At 39.4% G+C, this 24,012-nt stretch overlaps 1 protein-coding gene across 3 annotated transcripts in view; it reads left to right on the top strand.

Moving 5' to 3' along the window:
* NOL4 (nucleolar protein 4) overlaps positions 1 to 24,012 on the top strand; it is a 387,938-nt gene that overhangs the window by 2,134 nt on the left and 361,792 nt on the right. The window lies entirely within an intron of this gene.

Genomic DNA, 24,012 nt, shown 5'->3' with positions numbered 1-24,012 from the left:
TTACTAAGCCGGTGGGTACTCTAGCCTACAAGGAGGGATTGGGGAGGGCGCCTGGCATCTTTTGCATCTTTGCCTCCCTTAGGGGTTTCTGGAACATTTCTTCCTTCTTCCATCCTCCCTTACTGGCAACTGGTTCCCAGTGCAATATCCTGAAGCATGTTAGACTGGAGACGCCTTGAAAACTCTTCTTGTATATCTAACGGAAGTATCTTATATTGGAAATATGTGCATGAAAGGCTTTTCCCAAGACTATCTGGGGGACTCTTTTAGGTTTGGAAAACAGCCTCCTGTGGTGTCCCTGGATACATTATAGGGACAGTGGCTTTAAGCAAGAATGTTTCATCTATATGAAAGGTGGGACATAGTAATAAGGGCGAAATAGAAACTTGCATGAAAGTTGTGCTGTTTTTCCAAGGTGCACTATTGTTGGGAGGTTTTTAGGTTGATGCATACATGCAGCCTTCCTCTCTAAGCTGTCTTTAGCAGGGCTAAAGACAATGGGAAGTGGCTGGCTCCCTCTATTAAATACTAAGGACGAAGTAGGCTTGGATTAAGACTGAGGTTGTAGATAGTGAAGTGCTTTGATTCATTTGTATTGGGATTAATATTAAGCATGTCATTTAAATATATATATATATATATATTTCTAGAGAGATTAAATGAGAATCTGAACCATAAGAAGGTATTTACCTTTGGTTAATACTGGACTAATTGAGTTAAAAATAACCATTTATGAAATACTTAGTTAAAATTTAATTTAATAATACATAAGCTTTTAAAGAAAAATTGCTAGTCAAGATCCCGCCCCCATTTCTTCTCTTATGTTAAGCTTAGGTCCCCCTGTTTACCTCTTTGAGAGCTTCACTTGTGTATTGGCAAGAGATGCTCATATTTTCATGGATCTGGCTACATCCACTACATATGTGAATACCTTTGTCCTTGTTTTAGAACTAAGTAAACATTCTACCCGGCATATATTCTCTACGAGTTGTAGATGTGATGGGGCTGGGGCAAGTCAGAACCCACATGATGGCAATGACTTTATGTTCATGTTTGACTTTATGTTCATGTTTATGCAAGAGGAACTAAGATTCACATGGAAACGAGTTAGTTAAGTCATCATTTATATGCTCAGCTTTTTGTCAAATTAATGTAGTTATTTTTAAAGTTATTGTGAAGGCACGTTATGTAGAGTAACCGTGTCAGCGTCAAGAACAGAATAAGATAGTAACACGTGTTTTCCTTTCTAGTAAAGACTCCAAATGTTTAGGGAGGAAATGTCTGACTCTGTCAGGTGGTGCTATTAGATAATGCTCTCTGCATAGTATTGAAGAGCTTTGCTCTTCATGTAACCATGTTGTGAGATTCTGTTGAAGAGGTTTTTAATTCATGAACACTTCTATGACTCTTTATGAGATAGCTGTGCTGCTTCTGACATAGTTACAGACTCCTCCTCCTCTGAGAGACAGCCAATCGCCTTTGCAATGAGTTAAAAAATAAATAGAAGATCCCCTTGTATCATGTGTTTCACCACATTTCAAATGATCTTTCTCTTGAAAACATATAAATTTTTCTTCATGCTTGTTGGAGTATAATCACTGAGAAGACTATATACATGTAAATCTTTTCATTCAAAAGCATATATTGGTTGAAATAAAATATTGCACTTGAATGATATTTTCAAGTACACTAAGAATCATTTTAATCTACTTGAGGCTTGAAGGTTTGTGTCTCGTTTTGCTGTCAGAGAGAAGGAGAGAGAGAGATTTGCTCTTGATGTTGCAGTAATGCACCGCTGATGGTAATTAGTCATCATTACTACTGAGAAAAGGGAAAGAGAGAAGGGGAGAGGACAGGCTGGGGCTAATTAACTGCTTTCATTTAATGAAAGAAAGAGCTGATCGCAACTGGGAGGTTGTACTAGAACAGACTAGACACATCACGTAGAATTAATTGAAGCAAGACTATCTTCCAGTTTTCCAAAGAAGCTTGTTTCTCCTAATTTTAAAAATAGAGTAGACTTAGATTTGCAAATACTCTTTCCCTGAAGCACAGTTAGAATCTTATTTAAAATAAAAATGTAGAATAACGGAAAGGACAAGCATGCTCTTTCATATTTATCTGGTCCTGCCAAAAGCTAAGGGGACAGTGACATTAGATTACTCTGCAGAAGTGATCCTGTTTGGGTACCAAGCAACAATATTCTGCCACTCAGCCCTTTTGGCTCCAGAGTTGGATGTCCGTGCCTGTACAGATGGGAGTTTGGGGAGCATCCCGTCTCAGGTTGTCATTGTAGTTGCTCATTTCCCCCTATCACCGCTCTTGTTTTTTAAAGCCTGCCAGGAATTTAGAAGGCTAAAGTGACGACTGGCTTAAACATTTCTGGAAAGATGCAGCAAATGTCTGACATCCATTATTACACACAAATTTACTACAAGCTTTTGATCAGCAGAAATTTTGATTTCACATGACTGTTGTGAAGGGGATGCAGGACAGGACAGGGTTTACTTTTTGTGTCTAGGATCACCGTGAGTCGACTGGGCTCATCAACACACAACCACAACAACATCACTCAATTGTACATCTTTGGTACATCTAGAATACTTGATTTCCAGGAGACTTTGACCCCTATTAACATTTTACTTCCCGGTAACAATTAATTGAAACCTCACACTGACATTTTACATCATACCACTTAATATAGGAAAAGTAAACATGGAATCTAACTAGAGATTTCATTAAACATTACCATTAGCAGTATGTTCTGTCAGGGGGCTCTCTGGAGCTGTCCGGTCAGTTCTGACTCATCCTGTAAAACAGCTTCCTCTGTGAAACAGAAGGAAACACTCCCTGGTCGGGCACCATTCTCACATTGTTGTTCTGTTGGGTTCCCTTGAGTCCATTGTTGTTGCCAGCCATGGCGTCAACCCAGGTTGCAGTAGATCTTCCTCTTTTTTGGTAACCATCTCCCTTACCCAGCAGCATTGCCTTCCTCCAAAGATTGGTCTCTCCTGAAAACACATGCAAAGTACTTGAGACAGTCTCACCTTCCTCACTTGTAAGGACTATTATAGCACCGCATCCTTCAAGAATCTCACTGGATTATATAAGACAGTAGGAAGTCGGGTGAACTCCCTGTTTTGCTTGTCATTCATTCTTAAGCAAGCAGAGTGTGGTAGTGAGATTTTGTGTGAACGTGGCTGGGCCCAGGTTGTCAGTAGTTTGGCAGTTGAGGCCAATTATCAGGACTGGCGAGTTCTTAGAGAAGAACAAACTCTCTAATCAAATAATGTACTACTTTTCTTGACCAATATTTATAGAGACAGGCACTCAGATCTAATTTTTGCACTAAAATGTTTTTATCCCACTATAGTAGATAAAAGGAATTTTCATCCAGAAAAGAAAATGAATTCTCTTTGGTTATGTCATTTAAACATGATGATTTATTCATTTCTACAATCTGTAGCCTCAGATTTCCCATTGTTCTTGCAATGTGTGATACTAATTGATTACTGTACAGTGATTAGAATGAATATTCATGGACTGGCTCATATATAGTTACTGTTTGTGTTAGTTCTCTGTCTATGATTCTGGTTATAAATCCTTTATACTACTTCAAAGAGAAAGACAATAAGGCCTTCTAAAGAGACTCTACAATTCTGTCTGGGTTGAATCCATGCCCGAGGCATACAACATATAGTTTAGCCCTTGATCTCTGCTTTGTTACAGAAATTGTATGAAAACCCGAAGAGCGAAGAAATTTGTGTTACACTACACAAAACTCACAGCTGTTATGTCTATCCCAGCTTATAGCAACCCTGTAAGACAGAGTTGAACTGCCCACGGAAACCCTAGGGTTTCCCAGGCTGCAGATCTGAATGAAAGCAGACTGCTACATTACTTCCTTGGCAGAGGGGCTGCTTGGTTTGGCCTGCTGAGCTTTTGGTTAGCGGTTAGGGACTTTCACCAAGGTGCCATCAGGGCTCATCAGAATTACACTAGCGATCCAATACAAATGGAAACAATCCCATTGTCACTGAGTTAGGTCTAACTGTGGCCACCCTGTGTGCCACAGAGTCAAGCCATACCCTGTAACAGGGTAGCAGATCACCGAATATTTCTTCTCTGGTGCTGCTGGATCAGTTCAAACTGCCATTAAACCACACACACACACACACACACACACACACACACACACAATCATTGGAAAAGTATACAAATAAGCAAAACTGTGTCTATATCTCAGCATAGACTATGCCTCCTGTCATTTAAGGAGACCCTGGTGGCGTAGTGGTTACATGTTGGACTGCTAATTGCAAAGTCAGCAGTTTGAAACCACCAGCCCCTCCTTGGGAGAAAGACAGGGGTTTCTCCTTCCATAAAGAGGTACAGTCTCAGAAACTCACGAGGGCAGTTCCACCCTGTCCCGCAAGGTTGTCAGGAGTCAGCATCAACTCGATGGCAATGAGTTTATTTTATTTTTTGGAACATTGAGACAAGCCATAATATTTAGTGATCAACAACCAGATTTTTGCTTCTTTTTATACTTCCACAACAGGCATTGCTAATGACAGCCAATACATTTTCATCTTCATTCATGCGCTTCAAGAGACTCTGTGGCACAGTGGGAAAAGGCATGGCCTTAGAAGCCACACAGATCCCAGGTGTGAACCTTGTCAATTGGACGATGTGTTTGCTTAGTGGTTCCTTGTAGACCTGTTGTGAGAAAAACAAAACAAAACATAAAGCCACAACACGGCCCATGCGCTGTCCCACGGTCAGATTCTTGGAATAGCAGATAGTTTGGCCAGTGTTCATCGGTATTGCAAATGGCTAATTTATGCAGTTAATAACTAAATGATAGGTGGTACATTCAGACTCATCGAGAGGCACCTGGGAATAAAGGTCTGGCGATCTGCTTCTGGATCCAGCCATTGAAACCCCTGTGGGACAGTGTCCCACTAGGACTCACAGCAGACGCTATGATTGGAGGCTAACCAGGTATTCGGACTTGTAGAGCTAATTCCCCCAAATTCAAGATCGGACCCTGTAAGTGTAAGTAGACTATGGCACTAGTTCTGTGAGATACCAGTTCTTACCATTTGCACTAGTTCTTTCTCGTCTTATTAGTACGTGTGAGTGCGGTCTAGACTCAACATTGATTATTTCCCCTCTCTGTAAATCTCCTGAGCCAGCCACGGGGGACATTCTGGAGTGTATATTCCAGCTTTATAAAGGGAGGGAAGACGAAGAAGTAAATACAGGATGTGACAAGAGAATTTCCTAGTTTGAAAAGAATCTACTGTGTTTTGGATTACATTTGTTTTCATATTTGCAAATGGCAGGAGGCATGGCCTCATGGACAGAGTGTAGGTTTCAGAGCAACATTTAAATCCTGACTCTATATTACTGGAGCTGTGAAATATGGAAAGTTTCTTTAGCCTCTGTAAAATGCTAGTGATGTAACTGTCCAACTAGTTTTGGATAGGAATTGATCTTATACTTACAAAGGGGCTTCAAAAGTTTTGTGGGGAAATGCCATTTTCTTTTCATTCCATTTTTCCATAAATTTTTGAAGCTTTTTCAAATATATTAAAATAGCCAAAATGAGTGATATTTACATGCTAATTGTGTTATCCCAGGTAGACTAGAGAAACAAATTCAGTGACACCCTTGTAAATGTATAAGAAAGGACTCTATAACAGAGTAATTGTATATCAAGGAAACATCCTAGCCTAGTCCAGATCAAGTCCATAAGTCTGATATTAGCCCATAAGTCTGACACTAGTACATAAATCTCTCTTCAAACTCACCCAGCCACATGCAAAGATGCAGAATGCGGGAAGATCACCGGTCGGTGGGCGAAAAACCTTGGGGATCCAATGGTAGTGGAAGCATCACATGGCTTGCTCAGGTCTCATTGTGGCTGAAAATGGCTTGCCAACAGGAAGGTGAAGACAAAAAGAGACAGGAAGTTCCCAGAATCCTCATGATAGGGCCACACCCACCAGGAGGCATCATCAGGCTGTGGCCTGATTGACAGGCTAGACTCCACCCCTACACTTATTTATCAAGGTGACATGAAATTATGTAATCACCATACGAAATTTAAGTAAGATATATTAGCAAAATGTGACAAAAGAAAAATAGATGAACGGAATTCAAGGAATTATTGACCCAGCAAATGTTTTTGGTTTTCCTGCTGTTAATAAAAAATATTTTTTGACATTGAGATTGAATTACATTGATTTTGTTCGTCATTGACTTTCTCCAATGATAGATGAAGAACAAGCATATTTTCACTCTTGTCACCTTTCATTTCTTAATTTCTAATACTTATTACTTTATATTATTACTATGTGCAATATATATTACTGTATATGTATTTGCTCTACTTATTGCAAATGTTACTTTTATATTTATATTGTCAAGATGTTTGATAGTAGTTACATATGTGAGGGTGTATCCCCCCCCCAAAAAAAAAAACGATGCTCATTTGTTTTTTCGATGTGAGGGGGATAGTGCATTTGGAATTCATTTCACCAGATCAGACTGTTAAGCAAGCTTTCTATTTAGAGGTTATGAAATAGATTACATAGCAAGGTGCAACAAAAAAGGCCTGATTTGGGGCAGACCGGGGACTGGTTTTGCCATCATGACAGTGCACCTGCTCACACAGCCATCGCAGTGCACTGGTTTTTGGCAAAAAACAGCATGCCTCTCTTGCCCCACACACCTGACTCACCCGACCTTGGTCTGTGTGACTTCTTTTTGTTTCTGAGAATGAAGAGGGACATGAACGGAACAGTGATTTAAAGATGTCGAAGAGGTGAAGAAAAAAATTGAGGGAGGTGCTGTCAGTTATCCAAACAGATGAGTTTGAAAAATGTTTTCAAGAATGGCATTGCAGATTTGAAAAATGTCTTAAGTGGAATGGAGAGTACTTTGAAGGGGATAAGGTTGTTTTGTAAAAAAAATTTAAATGCATAACTTTGGGGGGGAAATGCCTGTTTTTTGGGAGGGTTGTTTTTTTTGGTAAGCATTTTACATTGTATCTAAATGCTTATCAGTTAATATGGCTAGTCTTATTTAAAGATTATTTGATTTGATTCATCATTTGATTACCTGGTGGTGTGGTTGGTTATTTCCTGGGCTGCCAATCAAAGTTTGAAACCACCAGCTGCCTTGAGGTAGAAAGATGATTTACTATATTTCTTGATATTTTCTCTCTCTCTCTCTCTCTCTCTCTCTCGGGTTCTTGTATTATATTCTGTAAGGCCTATGTGCAATTTATATTATTTGTGCTTTATCTTTATAACTTAAGGGTGAGCTACCCATTGCTGATGAGTCCATTTTAATTCATGATGACCTTGTAGGACACAGGAACACTGCCCCATGGTGTTTCCAAGGCCATGATTTTTGCAGCAGCTGACTGCCACATCTTTTTTTCCACACCTTTCTCTCAGGGAGCCGCATCTAACCATTGTGCTTCCAGGGCTCCTTCAGGGCAAGCTAGTCAGGTGCAAATTTGTTATTTCTCTCTTTTCCCCAGAAGAGTGTAGGTGTTGTTTGTTCTCTGAAATTTTGAAGCAAGTTTATTATTTTTTTTCATGAAGCAAACATCATGAGTCACTCACTTCTTTATCCTTGAAATTCAATCATGCCGTGTGTTTTGAATTCCTGGTCTTACTGTACATTTCTCCTGGAGAGTTGCTCTCATGCCTCTGGCTTCAGTTGCCTCTGTGTGCTGGTAAGTTCATGTCTCATGAAGTCACTGCAGATCTCTATGTCATATTTCCTTAGGTGTTCCCAACAAGGTGCCCACAAACACATAAAATTGAACCTACTCGATAATGAAATTCTTGACTGTCTCCACCAGTCAAAAAACCCTCAGCACCATTGGTCAAGGCTGACCTTGACCTCCTGTGGATTTACCAGACTTTAACTGTTTACTGCAGAAGGTGGAAACCCAATCTCTCCCCTGTGGAGCTGCTGGTGGTTTCAAACTGCAGACCATGCAGAGTGTAGCCCAATTCTCCTGTGTAACCACTACCCCCCACTATGTTCCTCTTGAAAGCATTTCCTTTTAGTATGCATGGCAACACAATTTGCTCCTCCATCCAACCCAAAGCTTTGGGTGACATCTGAGTTCTCCTTTCCGCTACCTCTTCATAGTTCCTAGGGGCTTAGTAGGGTGGGTATTGAACTGCTAACTGTTAGGTCAGTGGTTGGAACCCAGCAGGCTTCCAGGGGTGAAAGATAAAGCCGCCAACTCCGTTAAATATTGGAAGTCTCAGAAACCCAAGGGGGCAGTGCTGTCTGTCCAGGGTGATTCAAAGGGTCACTATGAGATGGAATCAACTCAATGACAGTGAGCTTGTTTGGGGGAGGAGGTTATGGTGAGTGCAATTAAATACTGGGTTGATTCTACAAATGGAATTATTATTTTTTTAATTCATCAGATGCTTGTAATACCGTGCCATACAGTATAAATGCCTCTTTATAAACATATATCCATGTGTATCAAATTATGCATTCAAAGTTTTCTCTTTTTATTTCTTTGATAATTTGGTAACATCTTCCCCCCATTTTTTTTGAGGGAAGGATTTGATCTTTAGTGTTTGGCACGATGTGTGATATATCCTGGAATATTAGTAAGCATTCATAGAATATAATGAAATCCACTTCCCAGTCAATACCACAAGATGAGACGTTATTGTTCGCCACCATCGTAGAGTCAGTTTCCTAGTCACACTGGCTACTTTAAGGCTAAAAACCTGGCAACTTTGTTTCTTCCTTGGGCAATGAATGACAAGTATTAAATCTAATGCAATTAATAAAAATATAATAATGCCTTATATTTTATGAATTCTTACTATAATGATTGGCCAGTTCCCTTTAAATATATTATATCCATTAATTTCCATCAATTCTCTGTTATATTCTATGCAATAGGAACATTGTGTGCAGGAGAATGCTCCTTTAAGTTAAGGAGATTTTGTAAAGTTCATGTGAGAGTTGGGCTGAGAAACCATTTCACTTGGATTCTAAAGTTCTTACATTAAACCAAGGGATTCTGAAATTTTAAATGTACTCTGACTGGTAAAAAGAATTTGAACATTATCCACTGTGTGCATTTTTACATATAGTACGTGAATATGTAACACTGTAACAATGTGTAACATATTAAAAACAAATGAATGAGGCTGACATTTAAATATATATACATTCAAGTTTTAGTATCTACATTTTACTCCTCAATATGTAACTCCTTGATCTCCCTGTGGTTTGCACATACCAATTTGGAAACCATGATTCTAATCCATAGAATATTATGGCTTCCCTATAGAACACTGCGATGAAGACTTTACACATTAGTTAAACTATCACTTTCTGAATTATAGGGGCCCTCTGTATTTAATCACTACAATGTGAAAATAAAACCTTAACCAAACAATCATGACATCCTAAAAGCAATATGCAAATTTGGTGCTGATATCAGGAGAGATGATACCAATCCTCTCAGCCATGTTCAGAAATAAAGGACAGTGTAGAAGAGGTGAGGTCGAGGATACAGTAGAAGAGGTGGCTGGAAAAGTAAGCTGCAATGAAATGATGGAAAAGTGCTGGTGCTGTGTCAGCGTTTGGCATTCCTTCTGTAGAAAATGGCAGCTGTCAAAGTAGTGGAGCTGGGCAGCCACAATGTTGGCCTCTTACTGAGAGGAACTTCGTGTGTTCCCATGGTTTATGAGTGCTGCAGAATGTAACCCAGATGAGTAAGGAATGAAAATAAAATAGTTTCCTTGGTTCAATATATTCATTTGAGTTATTGCAGATATAAATAAGTACTATCCAAGTAATAAATCATACTATTGAGTATTAAATCAAGATAATTCAAAGTTTAATGTTGCTGATTAATTGAATGCTCTTATACAGCTTGCACATGTTAATTTCAGTAAAATATAGAAATAACATTCTATAAAATTTGAGAATATGCCTGGTACTAGATTCCTAATTGGACACTTTTGACTTAGCTTCTTGCAGTCCTTGGTGACTCGGTTCAAGTGCTGTAGAATCTTCTTTGAGTTACCCAACACTCTTCTTTGGCCACACGAAAAGGACTTGATGTGGAATCCCCACGAAGTGAGCTGGGCTTTACCTCAAACTCACTTGTCACTATTGGACTTAGAGCTGAAACTCCCTAGTGTGAGAAGAAACAAATGGCTGCTAGCTCAAGGGCAAGAACTGGAGGTTATTGCACTTTGGTTCGAATCTCTTGCCTTGACAGTGCTCAATGAATGGTGGCCCAGAACTACCATATACTTACTATTGTAAAGGCCACCTTGCTTCATTAGGAAGTGGATTAATCTGGTAGGCCTGGTTCTGCTGTTATAAATGAATCTTATCAGAAGATCTACCCTATCGCTGACCCCTGTTTTTTGTATAAATACATAATGTCTTTTCACTGAAGAGTTTAATCTGTACAAGTCAACAATCCATGAACTGCAGTTCATAGCTGGCCTACACTCATATACTTTCCTTTTCTCGATAGTGTTTTAAATTTAAATTCTAAATTCATGGACTAAACATTGAGCTGCTAGCCATATGATCAGCAGTTTGAAACCACCAGCCAGTTCAACAGTGCAAGGATAAAGTTTTCTACTCCGGTAACTATTTGCAGACTCAGAGACTCACAGGGGCAGTTCTATCCTGTCCTTTTGAATTGCTATGACAGTGCTTCTCAACCTTAACCAAAGTTCATGTGGTGGTGATCCGCAACCATAAAATTATTTTTTTTTCTTTTTTGAGAGAGTGAGAATGAGACAGTGAGAGAGTGAGGCAGTGAGAGAGTGAGAATGAGACAGTGAGAGAGTGAGAATGAGACAGTGAGTCCCATAAAATTATTTTTGTTGCTACTTCATAACTAATTTTGCTACTGTTATGAATCATAATGTAAATATCTGACATGCAGGATATATTTTTATTGTTACAAATTGAACAAAATTCAAGTATAATGATTAATCACAAAAACAATATGTAATTATATTGTGAAATATTTATTTCTAATGACAAATAAATGAAATTTTGTCTTAAAACATGGTGTAGCATGAGTAACAGTCTTAATATAACAACAGTAAACTACATTACTACATGTTGCAACAGTATGGGTAAAAACTCAATGTCAGTGTGAAGGTTGAGATAGCTTCTTTCTCACCAGATCAGAAAATCTCAGAGTAGTCTTTATAAGAGCACAATGAAGATATCTTCCACAACAAGTCGGCTTCTGTATTTAGACTTGATAACCAACAAGCTGGAAAACCCTGTTTCTCAAAGATGTTGTTGGAAATGGAAGAAGAAGGTGCAACATAGTCTCAGACAGAACAGGAGAGGACCGAGAACACTTGATCCAGAATTTCGTAACTGGCACTGTAAAGAAATCAGTTCTCTCTGCATCACTGTTAATAAGTTCAATGAGCTCCTCTTGTGCTGTCTCAGAGACATCTTCAGCTTTGACTGTGAACGGGCTTCTGGCAAGTGCAAATGGGGTGTCAGGCAGAGGAGCCGTGTTTTGGTTTCTAAGATCATCGGAAATATGTGTTTTCCGATGGCCGTAGGTGATCCCTGTGAAAGGGTCATTCAATAAGCTAACATTGACTTGATGGCAGTGGAAATAATACCACAGGGGTTGATTGATAATATTCTCTAACATAAATTGACAGTGATGTCTCAAAGTGAACTCGAGACATATATAAACCATAGATGCATGAATGGCTCTGTGGCTTGCACTTAAGTCTAGCCCCAGTCTAAGAAAAAGTAGTTTTTATGATATGGCCCTGCTTGAGGTTCACCCTCCCAAAGAGGTCATTGGAGATATGGTACTATAGCAAAGTGTGGTGAAGATGGTGCCCAGCTACCTGAAAGACTAGCATGTGGGGTGTTAAAGGCTTGTTTTCAAACAAGCAGCCATCTAAGTGAGGTGTCAGGTAAGTTGGTGTTTCCAACAAGGTGCCCCAAACACATAAAATTGAACCTGTATGATCCAAGGATTGTAAGTAATATAATCCAAATCTAACAGAAGGAATGGTATCAGAGCTTATATTGTGAATACCGGGTTTGCAGAAGGTTATGGTTAGCAACTCTATGGGGCAGAGAAGAACCGCTCCTAAGGACGTCTAAGGCTATCCGTCTTTATGGGAACGGAAGATTCATCTTTCTCCTGGGGAGTGGCTGATGGGATCAAATTGCTGACTTTGTGGTTAGTAGCCCAACTTATAACCAACTATAGCACCAGGGCTCTCTCATCTTAGTATAGGAGCTGAAAAACGTCCAGTGAAACCCTTCTGGTCATAATGATCCTGCCTCATTCTGCATGGGGTTACTATGAATCAGGGCCAACTCAAGGACAGCTAACAGCTGCAGAAGAGGAAGTCAGAGAAACTGGACACCTGAGAGAGAAGTTCTCCATGGCCCAGGTGAAGAAATCCTGGGGCTCAGTGCTTAGGAGAGGCCTCTGGGAGCTGAGGGCAGACCTGGCCAACATGGAGGAAAGCAAAGGGGATGTACTTGTAAGACCACAAAGAAATGGCTTGGCAGTGCACTTGTCCCTAATCAAGCTTCCATGTGAGAACACAGTTTCAATTTGAGCTTTATGCTAACCTGAGTAGAGGACCCAGCTAAAAGATTCTGGACTTCTGACTCACGGGAACCGTGAGAAATTAAATCCATGATTCGTAATCTCTCAAAGGCATGGTAATTTATTAACCAGTGAAAGAAAATGAGTACATATTCCTTGAATGTAAAATTCCCCAAAAGCATTTGTGTTGTTACAACAGATCAACTTTTTAAAAAGCTGATTTTTATTAAGATAATTTGGCCTCAATAGACTGTTGCTAATAACTTAAATGTTCTTTCCTTTCTAATACTTAATGTGTTGCCATTTTTATAGCTTTTGATGAGATGGTCCATCATTTAGTAAAGCATATAATTTCTGACAGATAATTTGATATAGTAAGTTACTGAGGATGGTGCTCATTATGATTATATATATAATAAATCACTCTAATTTTTCTCTTAATTTTATTGTATATATTTTTCTATGCAGAGCACAAGGTGACTTCTTTTAGACTTTCACAAGAGGCTGCAGATCTCTTAGAGAAGAGTACATAGCAAAGGCATTTTTCATATAATTACAATTAAGTGATATTCTTACATTTTGAAAATGTAACACTTAAAAGAAAGCTACAGTGAAACTATAATAATCACTTATCGGAAATATCAATTCTGTGTTATTAAATTATATCAATATATTAATGCATAGTAATATTTTGTTATGTTAATATAATATTGTGTATTTCAAAAAAGATGTATCTACAAATTGGGGGATAGAATTCTAGAAGACAATCTAACTCTAAAACTCGTTTGCATCAAGTTGATTCTGACCCTACAGGAGAGGGTAAAGTTGTCCCTGTGGGTTTCTGAGATGGTAATTATTAAGGGGAGTAGACAGACACTGTAATGGGTAGGATGGTGGTTTTGAACTGCTGACCTTGAGGTTAGCAACCCAACACATTTTTTAAAAAGATCTAGGAAGAAAATGAAAATGATTTTTTTCTTCTAAAATGAATCTATTTTGATTTTCTTCCTTTTTCCTGATCTGAGGTTTCCTCCATAGGCCCTTCTAGCCCGCTCTTCCTAGTTCTATTCAAGTATTCCCTTGCAGTGGTTATTCTCACAGTTGCATATCTTACATGAGTTTTTGGAGTGGTTAGAAAATTGAAGTATTGAGAAGGCGGTTCAGGAAGCTGCGACTTTACTTTTGATAATTGTAAAGAATAACCTGTCCTATCGGTAGACAGAGACATGGTATTTTATTCTTAGTGCTTTTTTCCCCCCCGTCTATTGTTTTTAGTTACACTGTTTTCACACAACGTTTCTTGAATAATTCAATCTCATTATTACATGTGCATAGAAGTCATCGCAATAAGATTGGCTGATTTCTTCTTCCTTTTTTGAGGGGGAGGGGTGGGTGCACACCTGAGCCCTGCCCTGAGCCCCAGGCATCAATCTGCTTGGTTCTCTGTAGACTCAGCTGCCAGATGGCTGGAGGCTTTAAGGGTTTTATCTAGAGCTACGGAGTGAACTAGCCAGCATATATGGGATCTCATGTCTGACTTGTTCATATTAGTTACATGTTCTAACCAATTGACCTAATTAGATGAGATTCTCAAATCTAATCACAGGGTTCTGTTGTTTTCTGAATATCCAATATGGGCCATGGTTCTCATGGTCTCCACTTGCATGCTCATTGCTGTTTACCTGAGGTTAGGAAAGGAGGTTTGCCATGTTTGTTTTACCTCATTTTCTTTCTAAAAGCTACCATTGCACAACAATTAAGGTGATTGTTTGGTTTCACTAATTTGGAAGATATTAATCTGGAATTAGCAGTGATTGGGGTGGGGATGGGATGCATTTACCTTGAATGGCCTATTGCCCTAGGATTTATGTATAAATTAATAATAAGAAAAAGGTTTTCAAACTGGCTCTATCACTCTTTTTAATTTTTCTTTAAAAAAACATTTTATTTGGGGCTCGTACAAATCTGATCACAATCCATACATCCATCCATTATGTCAAGAACATTTGTACATCTGTTGCCATCATTCTTAAAACATTTTCTTTCTACTTGAGCCCTTGGTATCAGCTCCTCATTTTTTCCCCTCCTTCCCCCGCTCACCCTACTCATGAGCCCTTGGTAATTTATAATGCCAATAAGTAGATCCATGCTAAAGTCTGCGACCTATTATAAAACTTTAGCAAAAAACTATACATTAGTATATATGACATAATAATTTGATATAAAGTGTATGGATCATATTTTATGCCTTCCAACATTAACTTTATTTGTATACTGAATAATTTTTTTCGTGGATGACAAGAGCTTTTTGTCCAACATAGGAATAAATTGAAAATAAGTGGTTAGGTTGGTCATTCATAGCAGTATGAATTGAAGAGACAAATAGAGGCTGTAAAATCATAGATTGTCACAGTGGGTCACTAATTCAGTGTGAAGTGCTCCTATTATGGAGAAAAACGTTTCCATTTACTAGAGCCTGGTGGTGGAGTGGAATTTCTTAATAAGACTCTTCTGTGTCTGCTGCGCTCACCAATGATTGGGTGGGACTATGCAAATATGGCATCTAGAACACTAATGGGGGGGGTGTCAATTTCAGTCACCACCCCTTGGCTATAAAGATGAGCTGTCTTTGAAGCAAAGGCAGAGAGACATTCCCCAACCATTGGAAGCAGAGACCTCTGACTGAAGTGGCAGAGACAGAGAACAGGGACCCCAGAGCCTGCGACACAGAGCCTGTGGGACAAAGCAAAATTAGCAGGCCTTAACCAGAGGCCAAAGCAAGGAAAGCAGGAGACAGAACAGAGGATCAGTCTGAGCCTGTGACTGTGAGGCAGAGCAACCAGCAGACTCTGGTCTACACAGGCAGAGGCCAAGGGACTACGGAGCTGAGAGGCAGAAGACCAGAAAGAGACTTGGCTGCTGGCTGAGGAGAAATATTTCTGGGGCTTAATGCCGGGATATTTATGGTTCACTGATGATGACTCGTGGTAACCTATTCACTTCCCTCATTAACCCCTACGTTTGTGAGTTTCATCAGTGAGTTGTATGTGGCCATTGCAATGCATTTCAGAATGCAGCATCGAAGTCGAGGACAGGTGGTGTCAGAAGGGGTGAAGAAAAAGAGGGAATGGAGGCAGGCCTGCCCTCTGCCTCCTGGCAAGAGGTAAACCAAAGAAGTCAAAGGAAGTCTCCTTCATGCCCTTTCCATATGCCTGATGCCCTTGTTTAATCACCTGGTATGGTTATAGCTCCTTTAAATTCAATATTAAAAGCAATTTTTGGATTGAGCTTCCCACCGACTCTTCTAAAGAGTGAGCGAGCATAAACTGATCAAATGGATGCCAAAGTTTGGTAAGATTGGACAGTTCTATTTCTTGTTATAAATTAAATAAGCTTCCCCAAACAAATAAACAATGATAGCAACAAACAGCAAAATCTGGAGGCCGTCACGTCCATTTTGACTCCTATAAGGCAGAGGAGCACTGCCCCTTGAGTTTCCAAAGCTGGGCATATTTATGGGAGCACAAGGCCCTGTCTTTCTCGAACCGCTGACCTTGTGTTTAGCAGCCCACTGTGAAGCCCACTATGGCCCAAGGCTCTTTAAATTAGCTTAGTCTGTGAACTAGTTACTACAACTTCTTAGGAGTTTTGATTGAGTACCTTCACTTGGTCAAATTGCATACACTGAGGCGTTCTTTCAAAGAATCCTGAAGGGCTGTTTAGAAGGAGAATAATAGGAATGGGTGCTCTAAAGGTGACCAAACGGGGTCCACCCCTGGAATGTTTTTAAAGTAAACAAATAAATATTGCTACATTTAATTACAGAAACCTTTTTCACAAGGATACATTAAAATACAATCATTCCCAAACTTACCATATTCAAACTACTGACAGAAAAATATTAAAAGCAGCGAGAGAAAAATGACACATTATATGTAAGCAAATAAGAATTCAAGTTTATGTAAAATTATCATCAGAAACCAGGGTGGCCACAGGAGATTGGAGCAGGTTTCTTAAAGTGCTGGGCAAGGTTGAATGGAGTCTCCAATGAAAAGAGCCTTCACGAAAGAAGGTGAGGTACAGCTAAGAGTGAATGGCCTGCATACTAGATCCTAAGGAAATTCCGATGCGAGTTCTTTAGGATAAATGAGAATATTATAGGAAAAAAATGGATCTCAGTAATGGAGAATAATTGCAATAGTAAGTAGACTATTTTTCTCCCCAGAATTCTATAAAATATGTAAGATTGTTGAAAGCAAAAATTGTCCAATGGGGCTTTCAATCCAGGTAGCTGTAGTACTTATGACTACTTAACATCAAAGGAAACTATCTGATCACAAAATATTTTAACCACAAGTTAACGGGAGAAAGTCCCTTAGGAATTCTCCAAGTATTTGGAGATTAAACAGCATACTTCAAAACAGTACATAGAAGAGGAGCTCCTAAGGAAAATGAAACACTATTTTGCGTTGAATAAAATTATAGTATAGCATGTCAGAATTTGTGGGATGCGCCTAAAGCAGTGCCTGGGGGGAATGTGCAGCAGCAAATGCATACATTACAGAAGAAGAAAACTCTCGCGATCAGCAATCTAACACTCCATCTTAAGAAATAATAAAAAGAAAAGTAACTTAAACCCAGTGAGAACAGCCATTTATTTTCAGCTAATAACAAATAATCTCAGACAACTCTTTGCCCAGGGTTCTAAGATTTGAGGATAGCCCCCATAGTGTCACAGCCCCAGAGTGGGCAGGATACTGGTGCTGGCAGTCTTGTGAAATGCTGAACTGTGCATTTCATCCTACTGTTTACTCCTATTGTGTCCATTGGTAATGCGATATATCTTCATGGTAGTTACATAATCTGGTGTCAATTTGAGGCTTTAGAGTGTAGGGGTGGAGTCTAACCTGTCAATCAGGATAGAACCAATGATGCCTCTGTATGGGCATTGCCTTCTCCTGAGGATTCTGGGAACTCCTCCTGTATTTCCTTCTTGGAGTTGGAAGACACACTCTCTCTTTCTTTCTCTCTGCTCCCTCCCTGTGAGACATGCCTGAGGAGAAGCCATGTGGAGAGAGGCTGATGGAGCCAGACTTCTGGAGCCAGAGAAGCTAACTGGAGATCTTTGCCAGCATTGAGATGCTTACAATGTCACCAGATCCACAAGACTTCCCACCCACTAGCCTGTGATTTTCCTGCATTCGGTGTCATTGCATTTGTTTTGTGAGTCTGAAGAGAACTTTATAGATTGCTATTGGACACATGGGATAATATTAGACTTATTGACTTGATCTGGACTGGGCTGGGATATTTTCTTAATATTCAACTGCTCTTGTATATAAAACTCTTTCTTATACACATCTGAGTGTCCATGAATTTGTTTCTCTAGTCTGCCAAGACTAACACAATCTTGTTTCTGAACATAAGGAACAGGGAGGCTTGGGGATCTTTCTTGGATCTGGAGGTTCCATTTGCAGTCATGGGGGGAAGGTGTTGACATTATTATGCATCTCTCTGTACTGCTTACAAACAGTGTTATGCTCAGAATAAATTTAAATTTGAATACTCTCCAAATTAAGTGGATTGTGTTTCCCTCGACTCTGAGAGTTAGCATCTGGGGAAGTCTTACGAATAATTTCCCAAAACCTCACAACTGGACCATAGGTCACATCATGAAAAATGAAGAAAAGGCTGAAGTTGTAAAGAATTTAATTTTGCATGGTTCCACAGCCAATGCTCATGGAAGAAGCAGCGGTCAAGGGATCGAAAGACTCATTGCCTTGGGTGAATTTGCTGCACACGACCTTTTTAAAGTGTTGAAAAGCAAGGAGGTTATTTTAAGAGGACCAAGGTGTGCCTAACCCAAGTTAGGATATTTTCCATTGCTTCACATGCCTGTGAAAGTTGGACATTGAATAAACACAATTAGAGAAGAATCAATGCATTCGAACTATGTTATTGGCTACGAACCTTGAAAGTAGCACGAACACCAAAAGAAGAAACAAATCTGCCTTAGAAAAAGTACAGCCAGAAGGCTTCTTAGAGGCAAGCACGACACGACTTCTTCTCCTATCTTTTGGGATATGTGTGAGGAGAGACCCGTCCCCGGAGAAAGATATCCTGCTTGGTAAAGTAGGGGGTTGGTGAAAAAGGGGACAGCCTTCCCCAGGATGGATGGACACACTGGCTGCACCAACAAGCTCCTACTGAAGAGCAGAGGAGAGGATGGCATGGGACCAGGCAGTGTGTCATTCTATTGCATGTAGGGGCACGGTGAGTCAGAACGGACTTCACAGCATCTACCAACTACTGAAAAAGAAAGCAACTTCTCAGGAATTTTTTTGATTTGGGTTCTACTTCCTTCCATGTCTCTTTTTTCATCAGTATATATATATGTGTGTGTATGTATGTATGTATGTATGTGTGTATATATGTATGTATATGTGTGTGTATATATATATATATATATCATTGGAAGTGTGAAAACTGGTTCTTACGTCCTCAGCATTCGTTCATGTCTATTGATTATAGGATCAACACTGTGATGAGTTCTCCAGCCTTTAGGTTTCAGGAGCTTGAAAGTTTTCAAACCAGTGCTTTGGGGACTGAAGAGCAAAAAGCTGATCTTTGGAGTAAAACAAAATCCCCATCTTTCGCAGAAAAATATTTCCTCAGGACAGAGACTGTGTCCTCACAACCTGGATTGGTAAATGGACTGGGACATACATAGAAATGCAAGTGAAAACCACATATTAATTCATGCAAAATTAATGATGAATGGGGTCTAGTTCACATGGTTATGGTAATGATTGAACGGGTCAATAGATACAATGTACACCTTAATTCTTCTTTTCTTTGAAAGTCGTTGTTGCTTCCTCTTTCACAGTGTCCATATATACATTTGGTATAAGCATATGAACTCTGGAATTCTAGCTATCCCTACAGAGAATGCCTTCAAGTCCCCTCAGCTCCTGACCACTGCCAGTCTGCTGGAGCAGGGCTGGGCTCCACAGAGTTTCGGTGGCTGACGTTTCGGAAGTCCATTGTTAGGTCTTCCTTCCCTTCATCTTTTGGTGGACTTGGACTTTCCGCTGTGCTTTTTGCAGCTGAATGCATTAATCATTTGTTCCACTCAGGGATTAGGATTTGTTAGGCTTTCTATGAACTTGAATTTAGAAAAACACTGGAGACTTGCACCCACAGCAGTAGACTGAAACAGAACTGGCTGAAAGCAGGGTCTAGCTCCCTGCCGCTGAGTCAAGTCCAACTCAAAGCAACCTCACAGGGTGGGACTGCCCTTGTGGGTTTCAGAGGCTGGAAATCTTTATGGGAGCAGAGAGCCTTATCTTTCCATCTCGGAGCAGCTGAGGCTTCAAACTGCTGACCTTGAAGTTAGCAGCCTAATGTGTAACCCACTATACCACGTAGGCTCCTTGAAAGCAAGGTATTGGCTTATTTGACCCATTCATTCTTATTTTTTAAGCCGTTACTTTTGGACAAATTTTGACCAAATACACATTTTCAAGTCTCTTTGTGTAAAAGGAATGTTTGGGCACCCAAGCCTTGATATGTAGCATATTTAATGAGTAAAAGCTATGAAAAATTCAAGAACTAGAGAACATTTCAGAATATTAGAATAAAAAGAAATGATATGAGACAAGGATTTCAGTTTTATTATAACCAATGCTTTTTTGCCCAATGACTATGCACAGGGCTTTGATCCACATGGCCAGAGTTTGAAACCACTAGCAGGTCCATGAGTGAAAGACTGAGATGTCTATGCCCATAAACACTCACAGTCTCGGAAAGCCACAGACGGGCACTATGAGGCAGCAGTGACTGGATGGCAGTGAGACTGGCTTTTGGGGAGTGCAGACCACCAGACCTGTCTGCGGGCCCAGCTCGCTGTCCAAGGCGCAGACTTCCTTTGTATTGCAGAGACCATGGGTCGCATTCAGAGCATGAGAGACATGTCTCGTATGGGAGTGTGGGGCAGTAGTGTTTTTTAAAAGAGCTTCTCTATCTGTGTATATCTGAGAAGACTCCAGAAAGTTCCTGGAGAAGTGGAGTTAAAAGATAATGGCATTTCCCCACAGACGTTTTGAAGCCCTCTCATCTATGCGCATTGTTGTTTTGTTTTGAGAACTATTTTAGAGGCAGTAACATTTTAGATGAGCCACCACTATACTTGTTAGCATCAAATGACATATGATGCAATTAAGGGTTGCTGTATGCTGTCTGTGCTGCTTGGTCAGTAGTTTTTTACATTCTACGTTCTTTTCAAACAAGTAGAAGTTTCTTTTTTTTTCAATAAAATAAATAAATAAAATGAAACAAGATTAAAAGACAAAGTTTGGACATCCAGTGATGATGTGGAATTGAGGTCATAAGGAATTAATCATTCCTAGTTGAAAATTTAATATTTATATTTCATCCTCAAGGTCACCTGTAGAGTCATTCTAGTTCAAGTAATCATACTGCTTTTCTCTCTCTCTCTCTCTCTTTCTCGAGAGAAAGAGAGAGAGAGAGAGAGAGAGAGAGTCTATGACTCTCATATCCTTTTTTATGCTTTTTTAAAAAAATCAAAATTCTTAACTTTTTATTAGAAAACTCCAGATTTACATATGCAGTTGGAAGACATAATATGGAATGATCCCCAGGATATTTTTGCCCAGTTCCTTCCAAAGGTAATGCTTTACAAACTTTTTTTTGTTAGATCATAATGAGGGTAATTATATTGATATAATCCACCAACTTTATTGTTTCCCCAGTTTTCACATATTGATGTGTGTGTGAATTAAGCTCTCTCTATTCTCTTTTGCTCTGTGGGCTCGTAAATCAGCCATTGTCAGCAGACTGAAAGTGCCAACGCTGCAAGGGTCTCTCCCTCTGCCCTTGGATAACCAGAGCCACCTCTTCCCACTCTGTCCCTAACACCTTGACACCACTCATCTGTAATCCATTTCTAAACGCCTGTCCTTTCAGAATAAGCATCTTACAATATGTAATCTTTCCCCCACACTCCAAATAACTTCCTGGAGATTCATCCAAGTTCTTGTGTGTGTCAGCAGTTCTTGCCGTTGTTGTAATTGTTGTGTAATAGTCCGAAGTGGTGATGACTTGGGCTGTGATCCTGATGGTCAGCAGTTAGAAACCGCCAAGAGCAGTTGGACAAAGCCATGGCTTTCTACTGTCTGGGAACCCACAGGGGGCCCTGTGAGTCAGCTGTGACTCGATGGCAGTGAGAGTCTGCAGCATGCCTGGACCAAAGTTTGTGCAAACATTATTCTGTTGAAAGAAAAAAAAAGGATTCTTGTTTGAGGCTATCACAAAAGCCACTATAAATATTCACACACAAGTCTTGGTGTGAGCATACATTTTCCTTTTCCTGGGATACATTCCCAAGAGTGCAATTGCTAAGTTGTAGAGGAATTGCATATTTAGTTTTATAAGAAACTCCCGATCTTTTCCACCACCTGGGTACCAGTTTACACACCACTAGTTATCTATATATGATTCGCTTTCTCCAGTCTACCAACTTTTAATGTAATAGAAATAACAAATTATCCCAGTAACAACATATTGAAAATAGTAAACCCAGTGTCTGTTATAATATTTTACCTTTATGAGCAATTATGTAGTTAGTATGTGAGGGTATGACTGATAGGACATGAACATACTCACTCACTGTCATTGAGTCGATTCCAACCTCTGGTCACCCCATATGACAGAGTAGCACTACTCTTGTTGGTTTTTGAGACTGTAAATCTTGAGGGGCATAGAAAGAGCACTTGGTGCTTTTGAACTTCTGACCTTGCACTACACTACCAGCACTCTTGGGCATGAACATAAATGTGTCATTTTCATTTTTCAGCCAATACTTTTTATTTTGGAGAAGTTATAGTTATTTAATAGGTTCAACTCATTTTCAGAATCATTATTTGTTACCTAGGGGGGAAAAGCCCTATACTGTAGTTTACTTGTTTAGAAAAGTTTTCTTAATATGTTCTCTTATTCAACACTATTAGAATTGACAGGTTTAATTACCCAATGAGCACCTATCATTATAGAAGTGAAGCTATAGAAACTACTGTTTTCAGCATGAATGTTTAGAGGCAACATCATGAACAATTAGATTTGTAAATCTGGGACAAAGGTATTGAAGTAAAGAAGCCAGAGTACAGTAAATTGCTTAATCTTATAAATTATTACTTAACAAATGTTTGGTCTCAGTGACTACATGAAACATATCAAAATTTGTCTCTCAAAAGAAAGCTCTGTCATAGCAACTCAACTCCATAATTAAACTCCATAATTGGGAGTTTAGTCATTAAAATTGTGAGTTTTATAAACTCCATTAGCAACTCTTACATCTTAGCATCCTTTCAGCCATGTGCAGTATTTCACTGCCTGTCAGTGCTTAATAACTAATTAATGAAAGAATAAATCTGTCCCATGGAACCATGACCCTGACCCTAACCCTAACCCTTGAAACTAAGGGATCAACCCCCTTGAGGTTTTTGGTTGTACATAAGTAGCCTCAGCTGTTATTTTATTAATCGACCACACAAGGTTAATAGAAGTGGAAATCAACTTTCTTGACCATAGATCTCCTATTGATTGCTAGATGCAGGAGAAACACAAATAAATGAAATTTAGTTTGGCATTTTTAATGCTTTCAAAAAAAGTAGAACTGGAAACTATATTTACATAAAAGGTATGGCTTGTTTTCCCTTTTTTGAAGAAAAAAACGGAGATAATAGGAAAAATTTGCATATGGAATAAACCTAGGTGTGGGTAGATGGAGGCATCCGTAGGGGGCACCCATGGGTAAGCTCTCAGCTACTAACAAAAAGATTGGTGGTTTGAGATGCCTTGGAAGAATGGTGTGATGACCCACCTCTGACCAATTACAGCCATTGCCAAGCCTTTGGAGCACAGCTGGAATCAATGTGATAGCAGTTGGTTTGGCTTGATTTTCGACAAGATGGATTGATAAGATTTACCTTTAAAACACGGATATATTTGAAATAGAAAGCTTACACTTTTGTTTTCTTCTCCAATGTAATTCTGGCCTTGTAAAAATTTTAAAGAATCCCAATTCTATGGATGTGAGAACTACCAGATAAAGTTAAATCCTATAAACACCTTGGATTTGAACCAGTAGTTTTTTGGGTGGACTAAGAAAGAAATAATAATGACCTCGACAGCATTTTCCACACGATGGAGAATGGAATACAAGTGAAAATTTCAAGCAATTGGGAATGTTTTGATGCACTCGATTCAATAAACTATGTAATCAATAAATGGTCATGTTGCTTTTCTGCTTTTTGGGAATATGCAGTTCTTATCATTAATTCATAGTATAGACCAGAGTA

Source organism: Echinops telfairi, unplaced genomic scaffold (genome assembly GCF_000313985.2).
Source record: "Echinops telfairi isolate 266 unplaced genomic scaffold, ASM31398v2 ScPeMD7_7400;HRSCAF=8409, whole genome shotgun sequence".
In the NCBI taxonomy this organism is placed as follows: Eukaryota; Metazoa; Chordata; class Mammalia; order Afrosoricida; family Tenrecidae; genus Echinops; species Echinops telfairi.
This window is presented reverse-complemented; position numbering and strand designations above follow the sequence as displayed.